At 46.8% G+C, this 21889-nt stretch overlaps 2 long non-coding RNA genes across 2 annotated transcripts; both read right to left on the bottom strand.

Annotated features, from left to right (window-relative positions):
• Nucleotides 1–271: 271 nt before the first annotated feature.
• Nucleotides 272–1120, bottom strand: LOC148377779 (uncharacterized). Its single transcript, XR_015856442.1, has 3 exons — nt 1047–1120; nt 585–832; nt 272–499 (listed from the first exon to the last, which is right to left on the bottom strand). It is a non-coding gene; the product is annotated as an uncharacterized LOC148377779 (long non-coding RNA).
• A 1450-nt stretch (nt 1121–2570) lies between these two features.
• LOC148377780 (uncharacterized) lies at nt 2571–4137 on the bottom strand. The gene is made up of 4 exons (XR_015856438.1): nt 3937–4137; nt 3485–3678; nt 3247–3360; nt 2571–3015 (listed from the first exon to the last, which is right to left on the bottom strand). It is a non-coding gene; the product is annotated as an uncharacterized LOC148377780 (long non-coding RNA).
• Between the last annotated feature and the right edge of the window lie 17752 nt (nt 4138–21889).

Below are 21889 nucleotides of genomic sequence, written 5' to 3' on the forward strand. Positions count from 1 at the left end.
TTTGATGTATTCTAACCACTGAGGAAAGGCTGCTGTCACATAAGCAGAATGCGAGAGCGTGCGTGGACGTGCGCGTTACCTTCTCGGCTAGGGTGAGAAGGGTCCTGGCGTGAATCACGACCACCTGCTCCTCGTTGGTGAGATTCTGCAAGAGCCCAAAGGCACAGCGTCAACAAGCTTCTTTCAGCGCAAAGCCTTCCAAAAGTCACATTTGAGCCGCCGAGTCTCGTGGAGTGCGAACATAAGGAGTTCGACATACACTTACGGCGTTATAGCCCAGGATGTCCAGCTTCTTCATCAGATCACTGATGACGATGTCCGGGGGAAAGGCGCAAGGAGCAATGTAAGGTGTTCTGGGACCTCGGGTTAAGGTTAGGGTTGCGAGGGACGCCTTACGTACGCTCACGCCCTCGGCCTCGCAGTAGATCTGCAAAGGGCTGAGGCCGTCTGGGAAACGGACTTGCAGAAACTTCAAGACGGGGGAGCGCCACTCCCTCTCCTGAAAGGCAGAGGCATGCATCCGTCCGTCCGTCCGTCCGTCCGTCACATCTCTGGCCTCAACACGCTTGTGCGAGTCTTCCCACCTCCAGCTCCAGGATGCGGAACTCAAGCAGTTCGTTTTGGTCTCGGATATCCTGGATGTGCTCTTTCAGACGCGCTTCTTCCGCCTCCATCCGCCTGACCTGAAAAGACAGTCAGACCTCATCTGCGGGGCTTCCCGACAGGTGTGACGCCAAGCGACTCCGCCCAGCGCCTTTCTTTCCGTCACTTTTTCGGCCAACTGCTGATTGCTCTGACGCAGCAGCTGCTTCTCCTCCACCCACTTGACATTCTAGAAGAGACAAACGCGTGGACAGCTTTGGAATGTTGTGTCATTTTCATCCACAAATTCTTTGGTTGACTGGAAAATGACATTTGCTTTTCTCCGCATTTTCCCAGCCACGTTCGGGGGGGGGGGGGGTTGGTCCAGTAATGCCAGACGGATGAGTGACTGAAGAATGTAGCTATTTTGTCTGAGAAAAAGGTGTGCTCATTGATGAGCTTACCTGTCCTTGTTGCTTCAGCGCTGACTCCAGATCTGCTACTCTGCTTTGATAGTGACCCATTTCTACCATCAGCTTTTCTCTGGTCTGAAAGGAGGAGGAGGGAGGCTCCTCCTCCTCCTTTCAGACCAGAGAACACCCGAGGCTGGGTGAGAACGGGGAGGCTGCGACCCGGCCGGGGGTTGCGGGAAGGGGCGCCACCTTGATCTCCTTCTCGGCGTCGTAGTCCCCTTTCGCTGGTCTGGGCTAGCAGAGCGTAGGCTCGTTGCAGCGCTTGATATTCTTGCGTCAGCTGGCGGTAGCGAAGCTCCGCCTCTTCATGCACACACCAATGCAACACAGCACTAGTACCAGAATCAGTCAGACCGGCGACAAAGCACCCGCGACGCAAAGACGAGTCCGATTCCAGGCTGAAGAGGAATGTTTGGTGCCAATACGCTGGCAGAAATGGCGGGCTACCTCTTCGGGTTCCGTGTCGGGGGTTCTGTCGGTGTGAAAAGACAAGGACGATCCGTCCGAGTCCACCAACACGTCTTCGTCGTAGCCGTAAAATGTTTCGATGACCTGCGGGCGCGGAAGCAAACATCTCTCTGAACAAACTGAAGCGACACCTCACGATGAATCGACGAGAGGAACGATAGCGAGAAAAAGGCCATTTCATCTTGCGCAACACCAAGCAGCCGCAAACAAACAGACTCACCTTGCAGGACCTCACGCTTTGTTCCTCCTCAGAGATTCTCGACGTCGGTATCGTAGCAGCAAATCTCTCTCCTGTCGACACAAATAATCCGCCTTTGAGATTCTTTGGATGCAAAGGGAACGAACGGCTCCGGCGCAGAAACAAACGCGACTCACAATGACATTTCTGACATGAGCTCCTGTCTCCAGAGCCTGAAAAACACGTCACCGGCGATGATTGGAGGGACGCTCGTCTTTTCCAAAAGTGACAACTACAGGGTGTGTCAGGGTTTTCCAGATTATCTTTATCGTATCATTGTGTTGCTTTGACTTTGACTGCGACCTGTAATAAATAATATTATTTATCCCTTATTTATCCCTATCGCTTATCCCTTCCTACACAAAGTCGTAAAACACCCCTTGCTATGTTTTGACTAGAGGTCAAGGGCTTCCTCTATTCAATCCACTCTTACACCCACCCTGTTTCTCTTAATTAAAATGCTCGTGCAGGAGCCGAGAGTCAGACTTCATTCGTACAACGGATGGACTCTCCACCTGCAGGTGTCCAAAAGAACTTACTTGTCTCCCGTGTGGTTCTTGCAAAATAAGTTGGAGCGAGCGCAACTCTAACAGGGTGCATTTTGCCACTAGCTGCCTACGGACAATGACGTCGCGCTCGCGGCTCATGGTTGACGGGCTGAGCAGCCGGGCAAGTCCGTCGTTTTCAGCGCACAGCGAGTGGCAAAGGCGCTGACAAAACGGGAGCTTTGAGCTGCTGAAAACGGCAAAACAAGTCTAAAGCGTGTTCAAACGCGTGCGCACAATGCTCCTGCTTGAAAGGTCGGAATTTAAGGGGCCAATTTTTTGGATGGCGGCCGCCGGCCAAGCTTTGGACGGAAAAGGTTTCCTGGCGACAGCGAGCGAGCGCGGCGCTGCCGTACGTGCACCGAGTCGCCTGCCTGAAGACCTTGGACAAGTCGTCGATGATGTGCCGCTGCTCCACAACTTGAAGGAACTCCATTTCACCGTCCTGCTGGCCGCAACCGCGGTCCAGGTCATTGAGCGAACTAGGCCTTCTCTGTGGAACACAAATGCAGTGGACTCTGTTGGCACGCCGCCGTTGTCCGCGTCGACTTACCAAGCTTGCCATCTCCTCGTTCTCCTGGGTGACAAAGCGCACTTTGTTTTCAAGGCGACACAGCACCAGCGAGAGTTCTTCATTCTTCCTGCTCAGGCGTTTGTTTTTGTACAGGAGTGGCAGAAACTGGCTTTCTGTTTCTCTCAGTCGCTTTAGCTGCAAGCATGAAGTGCGGGATGTGAAAGACGCACAACACGCGGGCCAGAACGTATCCATTCCTTTTGCATCGGTTTGAACGGAATCGTGGCTTTGGCTCCCAATAAAAGACATCTACCAGGCAACCGACTCGCCGCGCCGCTCAACTAATAAGCAAGCGCAATGGGTGCCTCGCTGGATGGCGCGCATCAAACGTAGCGCAAACCTTCAAGCGTGCCGTCAATAAATTACCAGTTCATTGCGCTCCTCAGAAAGCAGGGCGTTTCGATCCTCCAGTTTCCTGATGACTGCGCTGAGCTCAGCGATTTTCAGATGAAACCGTCGCGTGTCCCGATCCTCCTGAGACTGAAAACGCCCCGCAACACACACACACAAGCACTCGTTCAAAGTTCAAAACTGTTTTTGTGCTACCTTCCTCCAGCAACGAACTAAGTCATGCGTACTGCAAGTGTGTGATGAGGTGGCTTACGCAATGAAGAGGATTGCTAGTAGCGGCGTTGACCCCACTTCCAGGGTAGTTTAGGCCCGCCCTTTGGGAATCCCTCAGGGCAGCGATCTGCTGCTCGGCAGCCTGAGTCTGCAGCTGAAGGCGGTGGACGTGGCCGGCCCCAGGGCTTCATCCAAAACACTAACCGCTCTGTCTTTCAGCTTGATCTCATCCGTCTGGATGTACAAACGGGGAGCGCTCAGGCAGGCGGGCAAACTCATTTGCCAGAATTGTGACAAAAACAAAGAGAGCAACCGGCCAATTTTTTTCTGGAATCGACTAGAACACCTTTGCTGTGACAAAAGCGAAGCGAGCAACCGGACATTTTCTTCTTGTGAAATAGAATAGAATAGAATGCCTTAGGTGTCATTGCACTGCAGGTATACAACGAAATTGGGAACATAGCCACGCACCGCGCATCTGATCAGTCCTACCAGTCGGCGGATCTCCCTCTCGCAGTCTCTCTTGGTTCGGCTCAGCTCCTCCCGATGCTGGTTATGAGCCGATCGGAGCTCGGCCGCTCGGGACTGCCAGGCCTGCTGGGCCGCTGCCAGGGCTTCTTCCGCGCTCCTGGTGGAGGCGACACCGCTCGGTCTCCCGACACCGCCGCGTCTCCTCCACCTCCGCCAGCAAAGCGCCCCCCCTCCTCACCTGAGCAGACATTGCGCCACACCGGGCCGTTGAGACCGCAACGGAGCGCCGCGACGCTTACTGGGGACAAGCTACACAATACGGTAGCAGCCGCATCGAAGCCCGACGTGGCGTGCGGATAGTCAGACACGGATAGAGCGGATCACCTTGTCCATGGAGCCGTCCCTCAGGCTGAGGACCAAGGCATTCAGTCGCTGGATCTCTCCATCTTTGATTTTGATCACTCTCATCAGCTCCATTTCATGCTGCCGCAGTAATGTCTCCCTGGTAATGGCTAACTCTTTCTGCTTCTCCTCATGGAGTTTGCTTTTGAGTTCCGTCATGGCGGCGGTGGCACGGTGGTGCTCCGCCCGCAGGTCCTGACTTCTCTCTCTCTCCAGACAGCTGACCTGACATGACTTAGACTTAGACAAACTTTATTGTCATCTTGTCTGCACATGGTGCATACAAAACGAAATTCCGTTGCATACGTCTTACAACAAAGTAGTGATATTGCAGTTGAATAGAAGTAACATATCCTATGAAAATATATATATATACATATATACTATATATATATATATATATATATATATTAAAAATAAGTATAAAGTGCAGCAGTGATAATTATGCAATAGTGCAAGTAGGCAAAACAGTATTCAAGAGTGTGCAGAGGAATGCTAAACCATGTATTAAACTTCTATTTAAAGGGTTTATACAAGTTCAGTAAAGTTGGTAGTGCGAGATAGTGCAAGATAGAGGTCCGTAGTGTCATAAAGTACAGTTCTGTGAATGTGTGATGCAGAGTTCAGTTTAGAGCTCAACAGTTCTAGTGTTCAACAGTCTGATGACAGCAGGGAAAAAGCTGTTGCAGAACCTGGTGGACCTGCAGCGGATGCTGCAAACCTCTTCCCAGAGGGCAGCAGGGAGAACAGTCCATGGTGGGGGTGTGATGGGTCATTGATGATGTTACGGGCACGGGACATGCAGCGCTGAGATGAAATGTCCTGAATGGAGGGAAGAGGAGCCCCTATGATCCTCTCTGCTGTCCTCACCACTCTCCTCACGTTCTTCCAATCGGAGGCGGTGCAGCCTCCACACCACACAGAGAGACAGCTTGTCAGAATGCTCTCTATGGTGCTCCTGTAGAACGTCCTCATGATGGGTGGGGGCAGGTGGGCTCTCCTCATCCTCCGCAGGAAGTACAAGCGCTTCTGTGCCCTCTTGACCAGTGCCGTAGTGTTCATAGTCCAGGTGAGGTCTTCTGTGATGTGGACCCCCAGGAATTTGGTGGTGCTGACCACCTCCACAGCTGAGCTGTTGATGATCAGTGGAGCGTGGTGAGGCTGTTTTTTCCTGAAGTCGACGATGATCTCCTTCATCTTCTCCTCATTCAGGATCAGGCTGTTTTCTCTGCACCAGCCCACCAGCTGCTCCACCTCCTCTCTGTAGTCCAGGTCGTTGTTGTCTCTGATGAGCCCCACCACCGTTGTGTCGTCTGCTGACTTCACGATGTGATTGGTGGTGAACCTGAGGACGCAGTCGTGTGTCATCAGGGTGCACAGCAGGGGGCTCAGGACGCAGCCCTGAAGGGAGCCTGTGCTGAGGGTGATGACATCAGAGGTGTTCTGTCCGACCCGGACTGACTGAGGTCTGTTGGTGAGGAAGTCTAGCAGCCAGTTGCGAAGGGGGGTGTTGAAGCCCAGGTGTTCCAATTTTCCTACCAGATGCTGTGGGATGATGGTGTTAAACGCTGAGCTGAAGTCCAGGAACAGCCTCCGCACATGGGTGTTCTTCTCCTCCAGGTGAGCCAGGCTCAGGTGAAGAACGGAGGAGATGGCGTCCTGAGTGGAGCGGTTTTGCCGGTCGGCAAACTGGAACGGGTCAAATAATAGGGGGAGTCTGGAAACGATGTGACCTTTAAGCAGCCTTTCGAAGCACTTCATCATAACCGGAGTCAGTGCAACAGGCCGGTAATCATTAAATGAGGTGATTTGAGGTTTCTTCGGCACCGGAATGATGGAGGCAGTCTTAAAGCACGCCGGCACTGTGGCTTGGCCCAGCGAGGTGTTAAAAATGTCTGTGATGACCCCAGCCAGATGACTTGCACATTCCCTGAACACACGCCCAGGAATGTTGTCGGGGCCAGGGGCCTTACAGGGGTTGACTCTCCTCAGGGTCTTCAACACATCGGCGGAGTCAAGGCAGAGTACCTCCTCTTCCTGATGGGGGACAGTTTTAACTGCTGGAGTGCCGTTTAGTGCCTCGAACCTCCCAAAGAAGTTATTTAGACCATTTAGAAAGTCAGCATCAACTACACCCACCGGGGGGGGGGAGGGTGAGTTGTAGTCTGTAATCGCCCGTATGCCTTGCCACATACTCCTGATGTTTTTGACGTCGTGGAAACGATCCTGAAATTTTCGACTGCGGTCTCGCTTCGCTATCCTGATGGCACGGTTCAAGTTGGCTCTCGCTGTCCTCAGTGTCTCCTTGTCGCCAGACTTGAAGGCAGAGTTCCGCGCTCGTAGCGTTTGACGTACCTCCTCAGTCATCCAGGGTCGTTGGTTGCCCCGGGTGATGATATTCTTAGTGGTGCTGACGTCCTCGGTGCATTTGTTGATGTAGGCTGACACAGTCATGGCACACGCATGTCTAATCTACATCGGGAAAACTGGGAGGGAGGGAGGCAGGCAGGGAGGCAGGCAGGGAGGCAGGCAGGGAGGCAGGCAGTGTCTGTCTGTTGAGGTTTTCACCTTGTTCTTCTCCTGCTGAAGTTCTAACTGGACGTCCATCAGTTTGGTTCTCAGCTCGTCATTGGCGGCCTGAAGGGCGTCCGTTCGCTCCGCCTTGGCCCGCCCTGCCGGAGCTCGTTTGGACATCTCTTACTCGAGTCTCGCCCGGTCGTCAGTCAGAGATCACAACATTTGTACCTGGAGAGCACAAACGCAGCGCTGTTTTCCACTGGCTTCGAACTCAACTTCAATCGGTACCGTAACTTACAACATCATAAACATAGAACTAGCTTGACTTATTCATTGAATAAATGCATTTGGTTCTTCAAAACTGCATCACGCAACATAGCGTGACCGAGACGGCCGTTATCCACCTGCGTGAAGTTATTTGGTGAAATGAATGAGATGTTTAAGACACCATCGTTCTGTCTCTATGTAGATGAAGGTAAATAATCGATTGCTGAAGGTCCAAAGGTGTTGTGATAAACAAATAAACATATTAGTGATTAGTGACATATTTGTGATAAACATATTAGGCAGGATAATCACATATGTTAACGTGACTGCCCACACTGTATTTATTTATGGTTATTTGTTAAATCGAGTACTGTTAGACATGAAATAGGAAGTGTTTAACATAAATGGAAGACGAAAGGGGTACTCACCATTGTAGCTCCTGCTGGTCAATGATACGAGCCTCTTCTTGCAGTGGAAAACATACAGCCAACAAACACCGTGGAACCTAAAGGAATGAAATTAAACATTAACATTTAGCCTCAACCAACATTCACAGATACAACGCAACGCAAACTACACAAACGTAAATCTTTTTAAACACAATGAGTTGTACTTACCGTGTACGCTCTAGACGGTCCACTTGCAAGCGGAAAATAAAGATATTTCTGTTGATAATCGTCGTGTTTGTATCCGGTGTCTCGCTCAAGGCCATTGCGCCCACAGATTTGAATTTTGGCGAGAGTTCAGCCTATTGACGTCATTTCCGCGGTGTAATACCCGCATATCTGAAACGGCAAAGTTAAGAGTAGAGTTAAATAAAGTTTTTAGTCAACGCAATAATTTACAACCGTTGACCAGTCGAAATAATCGTCGAAATTTGGCGTCTGTGGCTGGAAGCAGACGCCGAGTTCGACATTCCTCCCAAACGCCACACTCCCTTGCTTTTCAGGGCTAAAAAAAAACAGTTGTAATTACCTTGTACGCTCTAGACGGTCAAGTTGCAAGCTGAAAACAAAAATATTTGCCTTGTTAGTCATCGTGTTACTAACAGCTGTGTCTTGTTTGCCAGAACTGCCGCTTTCCTACTTCCTGTTGCAAGCCACGCCCACGGATTATAATTTTGCCGTGAGTTCCGCCTATTGACGTCATGTCCGCGTCACATGACTGCGACGTAATATTATCTAAAACTGTTTGTGCGGTATTGTGTTGTTCTGTGCGGTATTGTGTTATTCTGTGCGGCGTCGTGTTGTTCTGTGCGGCGTCGTGTTGTTCAGTGCGACGTCGTGTTGTTCAGTGCGGCATGGTGTTGTTCAGTGCGGCATGGTGTTGTTCAGTGCGGCATGGTGTTGTTCAGTGCGGCATAATGTTGTTCAGTGCGGCATAGTGTTGTTCAGTGCGGCATGGTGTTGTTCAGTGCGGCATGGTGTTGTTCAGTGCGGCATGGTGTTGTTCAGTGCGGCATAATGTTGTTCAGTGTGCCATAATGTTGTTCAGTGCGGCATGGTGTTGTTCAGTGCGGGATGGTGTTGTTCAGTGCAGGATGGTGTTGTTCAGTGCGGCATGGTGTTGTTCAATGCGGCATGGTGTTGTTCAGTGCGGGATGGTGTTGTTCAGTGCGGCATGGTGTTGTTCAGTGCGGCATAATGTTGTTCAGTGCGGCATGGTGTTGTTCAGTGCGGCATGGTGTTGTTCAGTGCGGCATGGTGTTGTTCCGTGCGGCATGGTGTTGTTCAGTGCGGAATGGTGTTGTTCAGTGCGGCATGGTGTTGTTCAGTCCGGGATGGTGTTGTTCAATGCGGGATCGTGTTGTTCAGTGCGGGGTGGTGTTGTTCAGTGCGGGATGGTGTTGTTCAGTGCGGCATGGTGTTGTTCAATGCGGCATGGTGTTGTTCAGTGCGGGATGGTGTTGTTCATTGCGGCATGGTGTTGTTCAGTGCGGCATGGTGTTGTTCAGTGCGGCATGGTGTTGTTCAGTGCGGCATGGTGTTGTTCAGTGCGGCATAATGTTGTTCAGTGCGGCATGGTGTTGTTCAGTGTGGAAAGGTGTTGTTCAGTGCAGGATGGTGTTGTTCAGTGCGGCATGGTGTTGTTCAATGCAGGATCGTGTTGTTCAGTGCAGCATAATGTTGTTCAGTGCAGCATGGTGTTGTTCAGTGCGGCATGGTGTTGTTCAATGCGGCATGGTGTTGTTCACTGCGGGATGGTGTTGTTCAATGCGGGATCGTGTTGTTCAGTGCGGCATAATGTTGTTCAGTGCAGCATGGTGTTGTTCAGTGCGGCATGGTGTTGTTCAGTGCGACATAATGTTGTTTAGTGCGGCATGGTGTTGTTCAGTGCGGCATGGTGTTGTTCAGTGCGGCATGGTGTTGTTCAGTGCGGCATGGTGTTGTTCAGTGCGGCATGGTGTTGTTCAGTGCGGAATGGTGTTGTTCAGTGCGGCATGGTGTTGTTCAGTGCGGGATGGTGTTGTTCAATGCGGGATCATGTTGTTCAGTGCGGGGTGGTGTTGTTCAGTGCAGGATGGTGTTGTTCAGTGCAGGATGGTGTTGTTCAGTGCGGCATGGTGTTGTTCAATGCAGGATCGTGTTGTTCAGTGCAGCATAATGTTGTTCAGTGCAGCATGGTGTTGTTCAGTGCGGCATGGTGTTGTTCAATGCGGCATGGTGTTGTTCAGTGCGGGATGGTGTTGTTCAGTGCGGCATGGTGTTTTTCAGTGCGGCATAATGTTGTTCAGTGCGGCATGGTGTTGTTCAGTGCGGCATGGTGTTGTTCAGTGCAGGATGGTGTTGTTCAGTGCGGCATGGTGTTGTTCAATGCAGGATCGTGTTGTTCAGTGCAGCATAATGTTGTTCAGTGCAGCATGGTGTTGTTCAGTGCGGCATGGTGTTGTTCAATGCGGCATGGTGTTGTTCACTGCGGGATGGTGTTGTTCAATGCGGGATCGTGTTGTTCAGTGCGGCATAATGTTGTTCAGTGCAGCATGGTGTTGTTCAGTGCGGCATGGTGTTGTTCAGTGCGACATAATGTTGTTTAGTGCGGCATAATGTTGTTCAGTGCGGCATAATGTTGTTCAGTGCGGCATGGTGTTGTTCAGTGCGGCATGGTGTTGTTCAGTGCGGCATGGTGTTGTTCAGTGCGGCATGGTGTTGTTCAGTGCAAGATGGTGTTGTTCAGTGCGGCATGGTGTTGTTTAATGCGGCATGGTGTTGTTCAGTGCGGGATGGTGTTGTTCAGTGCAGGATGGTGTTGTTCAGTGCGGCATGGTGTTCAGTGCGGAATGGTGTTGTTCAGTGCGGCATGGTGTTGTTCAGTGCGGCATGGTGTTGTTCAGTGCAGGATGGTGTTGTTCAATGCGGGATCGTGTTGTTCAGTGCGGCATGGTGTTGTTCAGTGCAGCATGGTGTTGTTCAGTGCGGCATAATGTTGTTCAGTGCGGCATGGTGTTGTTCAGTGCGGCATGGTGTTGTTCAGTGCGGCATGGTGTTGTTCAGTGCGGCATGGTGTTGTTCAGTGCGGCATAATGTTGTCCAGTGCGCCATAATGTTGTTCAGTGCGGCATGGTGTTGTTTAGTGCGGGATGGTGTTGTTCAGTGCAGGATGGTGTTGTTCAGTGCGGCATGGTGTTGTTCAATGCGGCATGGTGTTGTTCAGTGCGGGATGGTGTTGTTCAGTGCGGCATGGTGTTGTTCAGTGCGGCATAATGTTGTTCAGTGCGGCATGGTGTTGTTCAGTGCGGCATGGTGTTGTTCAGTGCGGCATGGTGTTGTTCAGTGCGGCATGGTGTTGTTCAGTGCGGAATGGTGTTGTTCAGTGCGGCATGGTGTTGTTCAGTGCGGGATGGTGTTGTTCAATGCGGGATCGTGTTGTTCAGTGCGGGGTGGTGTTGTTAAGTGCAGGATGGTGTCGTTCAGTGCAGGATGGTGTTGTTCAGTGCGGCATGGTGTTGTTCAATGCGGCATGGTGTTGTTCAGTGCAGGATGGTGTTGTTCAGTGCAGGATGGTGTTTTTCAGTGCGGCATAATGTTGTTCAGTGCGGCATGGTGTTGTTCAGTGCGGCATGGTGTTGTTCAGTGCAGGATGGTTTTGTTCAGTGCGGCATGGTGTTGTTCAGTGCGGCATGGTGTTGTTCAGTGCAGCGTAATGTTGTTCAGTGCGGCATGGTGTTGTTCAGTGCGGAATGGTGTTGTTCAGTGCGGCATGGTGTTGTTCAGTGCGGGATGGTGTTGTTCAGTGCGGCATGGTGTTGCTCAGTGCGGCATGGTGTTGTTCAGTGCGGGATGGTGTTGTTCATTGCGGCATGGTGTTGTTCAGTGCGGCATGGTGTTGTTCAGTGCGGCATGGTGTTGTTCAGTGCGGCATAATGTTGTTCAGTGCGCCATAATGTTGTTCAGTGCGGCATGGTGTTGTTCAGTGCGGGATGGTGTTGTTCAGTGCAGGATGGTGTTGTTCAGTGCGGCATGGTGTTGTTCAATGCGGGATCGTGTTGTTCAGTGCGGCATGGTGTTGTTCAGTGCGGCATAATGTTGTTCAGTGCGGCATAATGTTGTTCAGTGCGGCATAATGTTGTTCAGTGCGGCATAATGTTGTTCAGTGCGGCATAATGTTGTTCAGTGCGGGATGGTGTTGTTCATTGCAGCATGGTGTTGTTCAGTGCGGCATGGTGTTGTTCAGTGCGGCATGGTGTTGTTCAGTGCGGGATGGTGTTGTTCAGTGCAGGATGGTGTTGTTCAGTGCGGCATGGTGTTGTTCAGTGCGGCATGGTGTTGTTCATTTCGGCATAATGTTGTTCAGTGCGGTATAATGTTGTTTAGTGCGGCATGGTGTTGTTCAGTGCGGGATGGTGTTGTTCAGTGCGTTATAATGTTGTTCAGTGCGGCATGGTGTTGTTCAGTGCGGCATGGTGTTGTTCAGTGCGGCATGGTGTTGTTCAGTGCGGCATAATGTTGTTCAGTGCGGCATAATGTTGTTCAGTGCGGCATGGTGTTGTTCAGTGCGGGATGGTGTTGTTCAGTGCGGGATGGTGTTGTTCAGTGCGGTATGGTGTTCAATGCGGAATGGTGTTGTTCAGTGCAGGATGGTGTTCAGTGCGGCATGGTGTTGTTCAGTGCGGCATAATGTTGTTTAGTGCGGCATGGTGTTGTTCAGTGCGGGATGGTGTTGTTCAGTGCGTTATAATGTTGTTCAGTGCGGCATGGTGTTGTTCAGTGCAGCGTAATGTTGTTCAGTGCGGCATGGTGTTGTTCAGTGCGGAATGGTGTTGTTCAGTGCGGCATGGTGTTGTTCAGTGCGGCATGGTGTTGTTCAGTGCAGCGTAATGTTGTTCAGTGCGGGATGGTGTTGTTCAGTGCGGCATGGTGTTCAATGCGGAATGGTGTTGTTCAGTGCAGGATGGTGTTGTTCAGTGCGGCATGGTGTTGTTCAGTGCGGCATAATGTTGTTCAGTGCGGCATGGTGTTGTTCAGTGCGGCATGGTGTTGTTCAGTGCGGCATGGTGTTGTTCAGTGCGGCATAATGTTGTTCAGTGCGGCATGGTGTTGTTCAGTGCGGCATGGTGTTGTTCAGTGCGGCATAATGTTCAGTGCGGCATAATGTTGTTCAGTGCGGCATGGTGTTGTTCAGTGCGGGATGGTGTTGTTCAGTGCAGGATGGTGTTGTTCAGTGCGGCATGGTGTTCAGTGCGGGATGGTGTCTTTCAGTGCGGCATGGTGTCGTTCAGTGCGGCATGGTGTCTTTCAGTGCGGCATGGTGTCGTTCAGTGAGGCATGGTGTTGTTCAGTGCGGCATGGTGTTGTTTAGTGCGGCATGGTGTTGTTCAGTGCGGGATGGTGTTGTTCAGTGTGGCATGGTGTTCAGTGCGGCATGGTGTTGTTCAGTGCGGTATCGTGTTGTTCAGTGCGGTATCGTGTTTCTCAGTGCGGTATCGTGTTTTTCAGTGCAGTATCGTTGTGTTGTTCGTATTGTGTTTAACACTTAGCCTCTAACACTTAGCCTCTAACACTTAGCCTCTAGCATCTAGAAGGTAAATAAATAGGAAGGAAGGACTCACCGGTGACGTCTTCGCCCACGTCCAAGCGTTGTACTTTGTATTTTCATCCTTCTGACAGTGGAAAACATAGCCAACAAACACCGTGGAACCTAAACGAATGAAAGAAAACTATCATTTGGCCACAACCAACATTCACAGATACAACACAATGTGACGTGCGGGGTTGAGGTTAAAGGTTGAGTGCAGGGCCCTCGTTTTAAACTACTTTTTTGAAAAGGATTGGGAACAAGTAAGACGTATTTAATTTATTTAATGGGAAGTAGTAAGAGCTATTGAATTTAATCTATGTATTATATTCTATTGTATTGTATTCTGTTGTATTCTTTTGGATTGTATTCACACTAACCCCACTAAAACTTCAGCCCACAAAAACTCGCCTCTGGCGCCTAGCCTCTGGCACTTAGCCTCTAACACTTAGCCTTTAACACTTAGCCTTTAACACTTAGCCTTTAACACTTAGCCTAGAAGGTGAATAAATAGGGTTAAAGGTTGAGTGAAGGGACCTCGTTTTAAACTACTTTTTTGTAAAGGAGTGGGAACAAGTAAGACGTATTTAATTTATTTAATGGGAAGTAGTAAGACTTATTAAATTTATTTAATCTACTTTTCTTCCCAGGCAAAATTTGATGTGCTGCAATTCCAAATTTCCAAAGTGAATGAAGGAATGAAGTCCTTTAAATTATGATTTTGTATAAATACTAGGCATTAACACAAAATCGACGGCACAAAATGGGCAGACTTTACTTGTTTGAAAAGGACTGGTTACAAGACAGACTTTTTTAATTTATTTAATGGGAAGAAGACTTATTTAGTTTAATTGATCTATTTTTGTTCCCTGCCAAAATTCGATTTGCTGCAATTCCAAATTTCCAAAGTGAATGAAGGAAAGAAGTCGTTTAAATTATGATTTTGTTTAAATACTAGGCATAGACACAAAATCTACGGCACAAAATGGGCAGACTTTACTTGTTTGAAGAGGACTGGTTACAAGACAGACTTTTCTGATTTATTTAATGGGAAGAAGACTTATTTAGTTTATTTAATCTATTTTTGTTCCCTGGCAAAATTGGATTTGCTGAAATTGTATTTTGCCAAATCTTGCCTTGAGACCTGATAGGAAGTATTAAACGCTTAGTTAAATCAATACAAGTTGGTAATAAGAGCGAGTAATGTTGGTTGAACCGATGAATGAAGGTTGAAAGCAATTTAAATTATGACTTTGTATAAATACTAGATATTAACAGAACATCTACTGCGCGAAATGGGCAGAGTTTACTTGTTTGAGAAGGAGTGGCTTATTCAAAACTAAGATTTATTTAATCTGTTTGTTCCCAGGCAAAATTGGATGTGATGCAATTCCAAATTTCACCACATGATGGTGCCCAATTTTGACTTCATAGGACATATTAAACACTTAGCTTGTTATTATGTTCAAGGTAATCAGATTTGTTTATTATTCTAATGGCCTCTTCAAAACTATTCTGGATTACTACTTTGGATCTATTCTACATTACTTGGCAACAACATACTCTGTAACAGATTAGGCAGTATAATCATATCTGTTAACTTGAGAGTGCCCACACTCAATCTACTTATCGTGATGTTTTAAATCAATTACTGTTAGACATTATTTGTCTGATAATCTACCAAATCTTTGAATTGAAGAATTTGTGATTTAATTAATAGCTTGTTGTTATGTTAAGGGTAATCAGACTTGTATATAATTCTAATGGCCTTCTTTTGAAAACTATTCTGAATTACAACTTTGGATCTTATATTACTTTGCAACAATCTACTCCGTGACAGATTAGGCAGTATAATCACATATGTTAACTTCAGTGCCCACACTGTATTTATTTATGGTTATTTGTTAAATCAAGTACTGTTAGACATGAAATAGGAAGTGTTTAACATAAATGTTATGGCTACTCACCATTGTAGCTCGCTCCTGGTCAATGATACGAGCCTCTTCTTGCAGTGGAAAACTTGCAGCCAACAAACACCGTGGAACCTAAAGGAATGAAATTAAACATTAACATTTCGCCTCGACCAATTTTCACACGTACAACGCAACGCGGCTACACTTCTGCTATTACAAACGTAAATCTCCTTAAACACAATGAGTGTTACTTACCGTGTACGCTCTAGACGGTCCAGTTGCAAGCAGAAAATAAAGATATTTCTGTTGATAATCGTCGCTGCTCAGTGGCTCACGGCCATCGCGCCAACAGATTTGAATTTTGGCGGAGGTTCGGGCAATTACGTCATATCCACGGCACATGACTGCGACGTAATACCCGCTTATCTGAAACGGCAGTTAAAAGTAGAGTTACATCAAGTTTTCTTGGAACCTAAACGAATGAAAGAAAACTATCATTTGGCCACAACCAACATTCACAGATACAACACAACGTGCGGGGTTGGGGTTAAAGATTGAGTGAAGGGCCCTCGTTTTAAACTACTGTTTTGAAAAGGAGTGGGAACAAGTAAGACGTATTTAATTTATTTAATGGGAAGTAGTAAGACTTATTAAATTTATTTAATCTACTTTTCTTCCCAGGCAAAATTTGATGTGCTGCAATTCCAAATTTCCAAAGTGAATGAAGGAATGAAGTCCTTTAAATTATGATTTTGTATAAATACTAGGCATTAACACAAAATCGACGGCACAAAATGGGCAGAATTTACTTGTTTGAAAAGGACTGGTTACAAGACAGACTTTTTTAATTTATTTAATGGGAAGAAGACTTATTTAGTTTAATTGATCTATTTTTGTTCCCTGCCAAAATTCGATTTGCTGCAATTCCAAATTTCCAAAGTGAATGAAGGAAAGAAGTCGTTTAAATTATGATTTTGTTTAAATACTAGGCATAGACACAAAATCTACGGCACAAAATGGGCAGACTTTACTTGTTTGAAGAGGACTGGTTACAAGACAGACTTTTCTGATTTATTTAATGGGAAGAGGACTTATTTAGTTTATTTAATCTATTTTTGTTCCCTGGCAAAATTGGATTTGCTGAAATTGTATTTTGCCAAATCTCGATTTGAGACCTGATAGGAAGTATTAAACGCTTAGTTAAATCAATACAAGTTGGTAATAAGAGCGAGTAATGTTGGTTGAACCGATGAATGAAGGTTGAAAGCAATTTAAATTATGACTTTGTATAAATACTAGATATTAACAGAACATCTACTGCGCAAAATGGGCAGAGTTTACTTGTTTGAGAAGGAGTGGCTTATTCAAAACTAAGATTTATGTACCGTATTTGCCGGTGTATTGGTCGACCTTTTTCGATCCAAAATCGACCGAAAAAAATCGACCTCGACTTATACACCGAGTCATAAAATTTAACTTCGTATTCATCGCTTCAAATGTGATGGTAACCAAGGCCGTTTCTCATGCATCTCATTGTGCGTTGCACTTAGAAAATTTGAACCGGGCGGCGTGCGCGAGTGCGCGGCCCGCTGGAAGTCGAATGAGGCGCCGCCACCACCTCCGCGGTGCTTATAAACAGCCGATCCGCTCGGCGGGGGCTATTTTCGGCCACTTGGCTCGTGCGCACGGCCTCCCGGATGTGCCGGGCGGGTGCGCGAGCTCGCCGGCCGCTGGAAGTCGAATGAGACGCCGCGACCACCTCCGCGGTGCTTATAAACAGCCGATCCGCTCGGCGGGGGCTATTTTCGGCCACTTGGCTCGTGCGCACGGCCTCCCGGATGTGCCGGGCGGGCGCGCGAGCTCGCCGGCCACTGGAAGTCGAATGAGGCGCCGCCACCACCTCCGCGGTGCTTATAAACAGCCGATCCGCTCGGCGGGGGCTATTTTCGGCCACTTGGCTCGTGCGCACGGCCTCCCGGATGTGCCGGGCGGGTGCGCGAGCTCGCCGGCCGCTGGAAGTCGAATGAGGCGCCGCCACCACCTCCGCGGTGCTTATAAACAGCCGATCCGCTCGGCGGGGGCTATTTTCGGCCACTTGGCTCGTGCGCACGGCCTCCCGGATGTGCCGGGCGGGTGCGCGAGCTCGCCGGCCGCTGGAAGTCGAATGAGACGCCGCGACCACCTCCGCGGTGCTTATAAACAGCCGATCCGCTCGGCGGGGGCTATTTTCGGCCACTTGGCTCGTGCGCACGGCCTCCCGGATGTGCCGGGCGGGTGCGCGAGCTCGCCGGCCGCTGGAAGTCCAATGAGGCGCCGCGATCTCCTCCGCGGTGCTTATAAAGTGCCGATCCGCTCGGCTTGGAGCTATTTCCGGCCTCCCGTTGGTGCCGGGTGGCGTGCGCGAGCTCGCCGGCCGCGATCTCCTCCGCGGTGCTTATAAACAGCCGCATGCGCACGGCCTCCCGGAATTTGAACACATTTCGTCAATAAATTTCGCATATTGAATTTTGAAGTTTAATATAATGCAACAATTGAGCTCGACTTATACAAAGGATATATCATAAAATCGTAAATTTCCGTCGAATTTTAGGGGGTCGACTTATACACCGAGTCGACCTGTACACCGGCAAATACGGTAATCTGTTTGTTCCCAGGCAAAATTGGATGTGATGCAATTCCAAATTTCACCACATGATGGTGCCCAATTTTGACTTCATAGGACATATTAAACACTTAGCTTGTTATTATGTTCAAGGTAATCAGATTTGTTTATCATTCTAATGGCCTCTTCAAAACTATTCTGGATTACTACTTTGGATCTATTCTACATTACTTGGCAACAACATACTCTGTAACAGATTAGGCAGTATAATCACATATGTTAACTTGAGAGTGCCCACACTCAATCTACTTATCGTGATGTGTTAAATCAATTACTGTTAGACATTATTTGTCTGATAATCTACCAAATCTTTGAATTGAAGAATTTGTGATTTAATTAATAGCTTGTTCAGGGTAATCAGACTTGTATATAATTCTAATGGCCTTCTTTTGAAAACTATTCTGAATTACAACTTTGGATCTTATATTACTTTGCAACAATCTACTCGGTGACAGATTAGGCAGTATAATCACATATGTTAACTTCAGTGCCCACACTGTATTTATTTATGGTTATTTGTTAAATCAAGTACTGTTAGACATGAAATAGGAAGTGTTTAACATAAATGTTATGGCTACTCACCATTGTAGCTCGCTCCTGGTCAATGATACGAGCCTCTTCTTGCAGTGGAAAACTTGCAGCCAACAAACACCGTGGAACCTAAAGGAATGAAATTAAACATTAACATTTCGCCTCGACCAATTTTCACACGTACAACGCAACGCGGCTACACTTCTGCTATTACAAACGTAAATCTCCTTAAACACAATGAGTGTTACTTACCGTGTACGCTCTAGACGGTCCAGTTGCAAGCAGAAAATAAAGATATTTCTGTTGATAATCGTCGCTGCTCAGTGGCTCACGGCCATCGCGCCAACAGATTTGAATTTTGGCGGAGGTTCGGGCAATTACGTCATATCCGCGGCATTTGACTGCGACGTAATACCCGCTTATCTGAAACGGCAGTTAAAAGTAGAGTTACATCAAGTTTTCTTGGAACCTAAACGAATGAAAGAAAACTATCATTTGGCCACAACCAACATTCACAGATACAACACAACGTGCGGGGTTGAGGTTAAAGATTGAGTGAAGGGCCCTCGTTTTAAACTACTGTTTTGAAAAGGAGTGGGAACAAGTAAGACGTATTTAATTTATTTAATGGGAAGTAGTAAGACTTATTAAATTTATTTAATCTACTTTTCTTCCCAGGCAAAATTTGATGTGCTGCAATTCCAAATTTCCAAAGTGAATGAAGGAATGAAGTCCTTTAAATTATGATTTTGTATAAATACTAGGCATTAACACAAAATCGACGGCACAAAATGGGCAGACTTTACTTGTTTGAAAAGGACTGGTTACAAGACAGACTTTTTTAATTTATTTAATGGGAAGAAGACTTATTTAGTTTAATTGATCTATTTTTGTTCCCTGCCAAAATTCGATTTGCTGCAATTCCAAATTTCCAAAGTGAATGAAGGAAAGAAGTCGTTTAAATTATGATTTTGTTTAAATACTAGGCATAGACACAAAATCTACGGCACAAAATGGGCAGACTTTACTTGTTTGAAGAGGACTGGTTACAAGACAGACTTTTCTGATTTATTTAATGGGAAGAGGACTTATTTAGTTTATTTAATCTATTTTTGTTCCCTGGCAAAATTGGATTTGCTGAAATTGTATTTTGCCAAATCTCGATTTGAGACCTGATAGGAAGTATTAAACGCTTAGTTAAATCAATACAAGTTGGTAATAAGAGCGAGTAATGTTGGTTGAACCGATGAATGAAGGTTGAAAGCAATTTAAATTATGACTTTGTATAAATACTAGATATTAACAGAACATCTACTGCGCAAAATGGGCAGAGTTTACTTGTTTGAGAAGGAGTGGCTTATTCAAAACTAAGATTTATGTAATCTGTTTGTTCCCAGGCAAAATTGGATGTGATGCAATTCCAAATTTCACCACATGATGGTGCCCAATTTTGACTTCATAGGACATATTAAACACTTAGCTTGTTATTATGTTCAAGGTAATCAGATTTGTTTATCATTCTAATGGCCTCTTCAAAACTATTCTGGATTACTACTTTGGATCTATTCTACATTACTTGGCAACAACATACTCTGTAACAGATTGGGCAGTATAATCACATATGTTAACTTGAGAGTGCCCACACTCAATCTACTTATCGTGATGTGTTAAATCAATTACTGTTAGACATTATTTGTCTGATAATCTACCAAATCTTTGAATTGAAGAATTTGTGATTTAATTAATAGCTTGTTCAGGGTAATCAGACTTGTATATAATTCTAATGGCCTTCTTTTGAAAACTATTCTGAATTACAACTTTGGATCTTATATTACTTTGCAACAATCTACTCGGTGACAGATTAGGCAGTATAATCACATATGTTAACTTCAGTGCCCACACTGTATTTATTTATGGTTATTTGTTAAATCAAGTACTGTTAGACATGAAATAGGAAGTGTTTAACATAAATGTTATGGCTACTCACCATTGTAGCTCGCTCCTGGTCAATGATATGAGCCTCTTCTTGCAGTGGAAAACTTGCAGCCAACAAACACCGTGGAACCTAAAGGAATGAAATTAAACATTAACATTTCGCCCGGACCAACATTCACACGTACAACGCAACGCGGCTACACTTCTGCTATTACAAACGTAAATCTCCTTAAACACAACGAGTGTTACTTACCGTGTACGCTCTAGGCAAAATTGGATGTGATGCAATTCCAAATCTATCTGAAACGGCAGTTAAAAGTAGAGTTACATCAAGTTTTCTTTTTTAATCAACACAATCATTTACAACCGTTGACCAGAAAGAATCGTCGAAATTCGACGTCCCCCACAAACGCCACGCTCACTCGCTTTTCAGGGCAACAAAAGTACTTCTTTTTAAAAACGATGAGTTGTACTTACCGTGTACGCTCTGGACGGTCCAGTTGCAAGCAGAAAATAAAAATATTTCTCTTGTTAGTCGTATGTTACCATCCGCTGTGTCTTTGTCAACATCGCCGCCATTTTCCTACTTCCTGCTGCGAGCCACGCCCACGGATTTAAATTTGGGCGGAAGCTCTTTCCATTGGCGTCGTTTTCGCGTATAGCAAATCCGATTGGTTGGGAAGGGGGCACGGTTATGCAGCCGAGGAGTCCTGTGATCGGTGGGATGTAAAGTAGGCGTTGACGTCACGTCCGCGTCACCTGACCACGACGTGGCAGACGTCAAATAGCAACCGCTGTTTTGTTTAGTAGACTTACAGTTGTTATGCATTGACATAATGGCGCACACACCAAATAGATTTAAATAAATTAAATAATTCTTCTGCCCACTCTCTTTTAAACAAGTTAACTCTCCCCGCGGATTTGAATTCCGGCGAAAGTTACGCCCATCGACGTCACGTATGTCACGTGACCACGACGTGGCAGATGTCATATAGCAACCGCTGTTTTGTTTAGTAGATTTACAGTTGTTATGCATTGGCATAATGGTGTGCACTCAAAATAGATTTAAATAAATTAAATATTTCTTCTGCCTACTCCCTTTTAAACAAGTTAACTCTGCCCACGTCCATTGACGTCTTGTCTGCGTCACGTGACCACGACGTAGCGACGTCATATAGTAACCGCTGTTTTGACCAGTAGACTTAGTTATTATGCGTTGACATAATGGCGCACTGGTTAGCATGGCCACCTCTTAAGCATGATGATGCGGGTTCGACGCCTGATCAATGTTAGCATGGAGTGAGCTGAAGTGCATGGCGCTGAAGATTTGAATCTTTGAAATGCGCTGAGATCTGACATATCAGGCAGAATGGTTTGCCATCACGTTCAACAAAAAATAGAAACTTTCCCACTCTGATTAAAACGTCCTGTGTTCATCTACGTATTTTCGTTTTGCTGTGCATCTTTTCCCTGCCATTTCGAGAGCCCAATTGACACTCATAGTTTAAAGAAATGTGTTTGCCCATCCTACTTTGTGGAATTTCACCACATGCGCTTTTGACCAAAATACCAAATTGAACTCAAGTGAAGCCAACACGCACACCCCCCCCCCTTGGGCCAAACCTGTACTATACAACTTTATTTGTATAAAATTTTCACAACAGCTGTCACACAAACAAAGCGGGAAAAACCGAAGACGTGCGTGTTCCGCCCACGCTGGATTTATTTGCACCTT

The sequence above is a fragment of the Syngnathus floridae genome, unplaced genomic scaffold (genome assembly GCF_059516105.1).
Source record: "Syngnathus floridae isolate MCC-2025c unplaced genomic scaffold, RoL_Sflo_1.0 HiC_scaffold_90, whole genome shotgun sequence".
NCBI classification, from domain to species: domain Eukaryota; kingdom Metazoa; phylum Chordata; class Actinopteri; order Syngnathiformes; family Syngnathidae; genus Syngnathus; species Syngnathus floridae.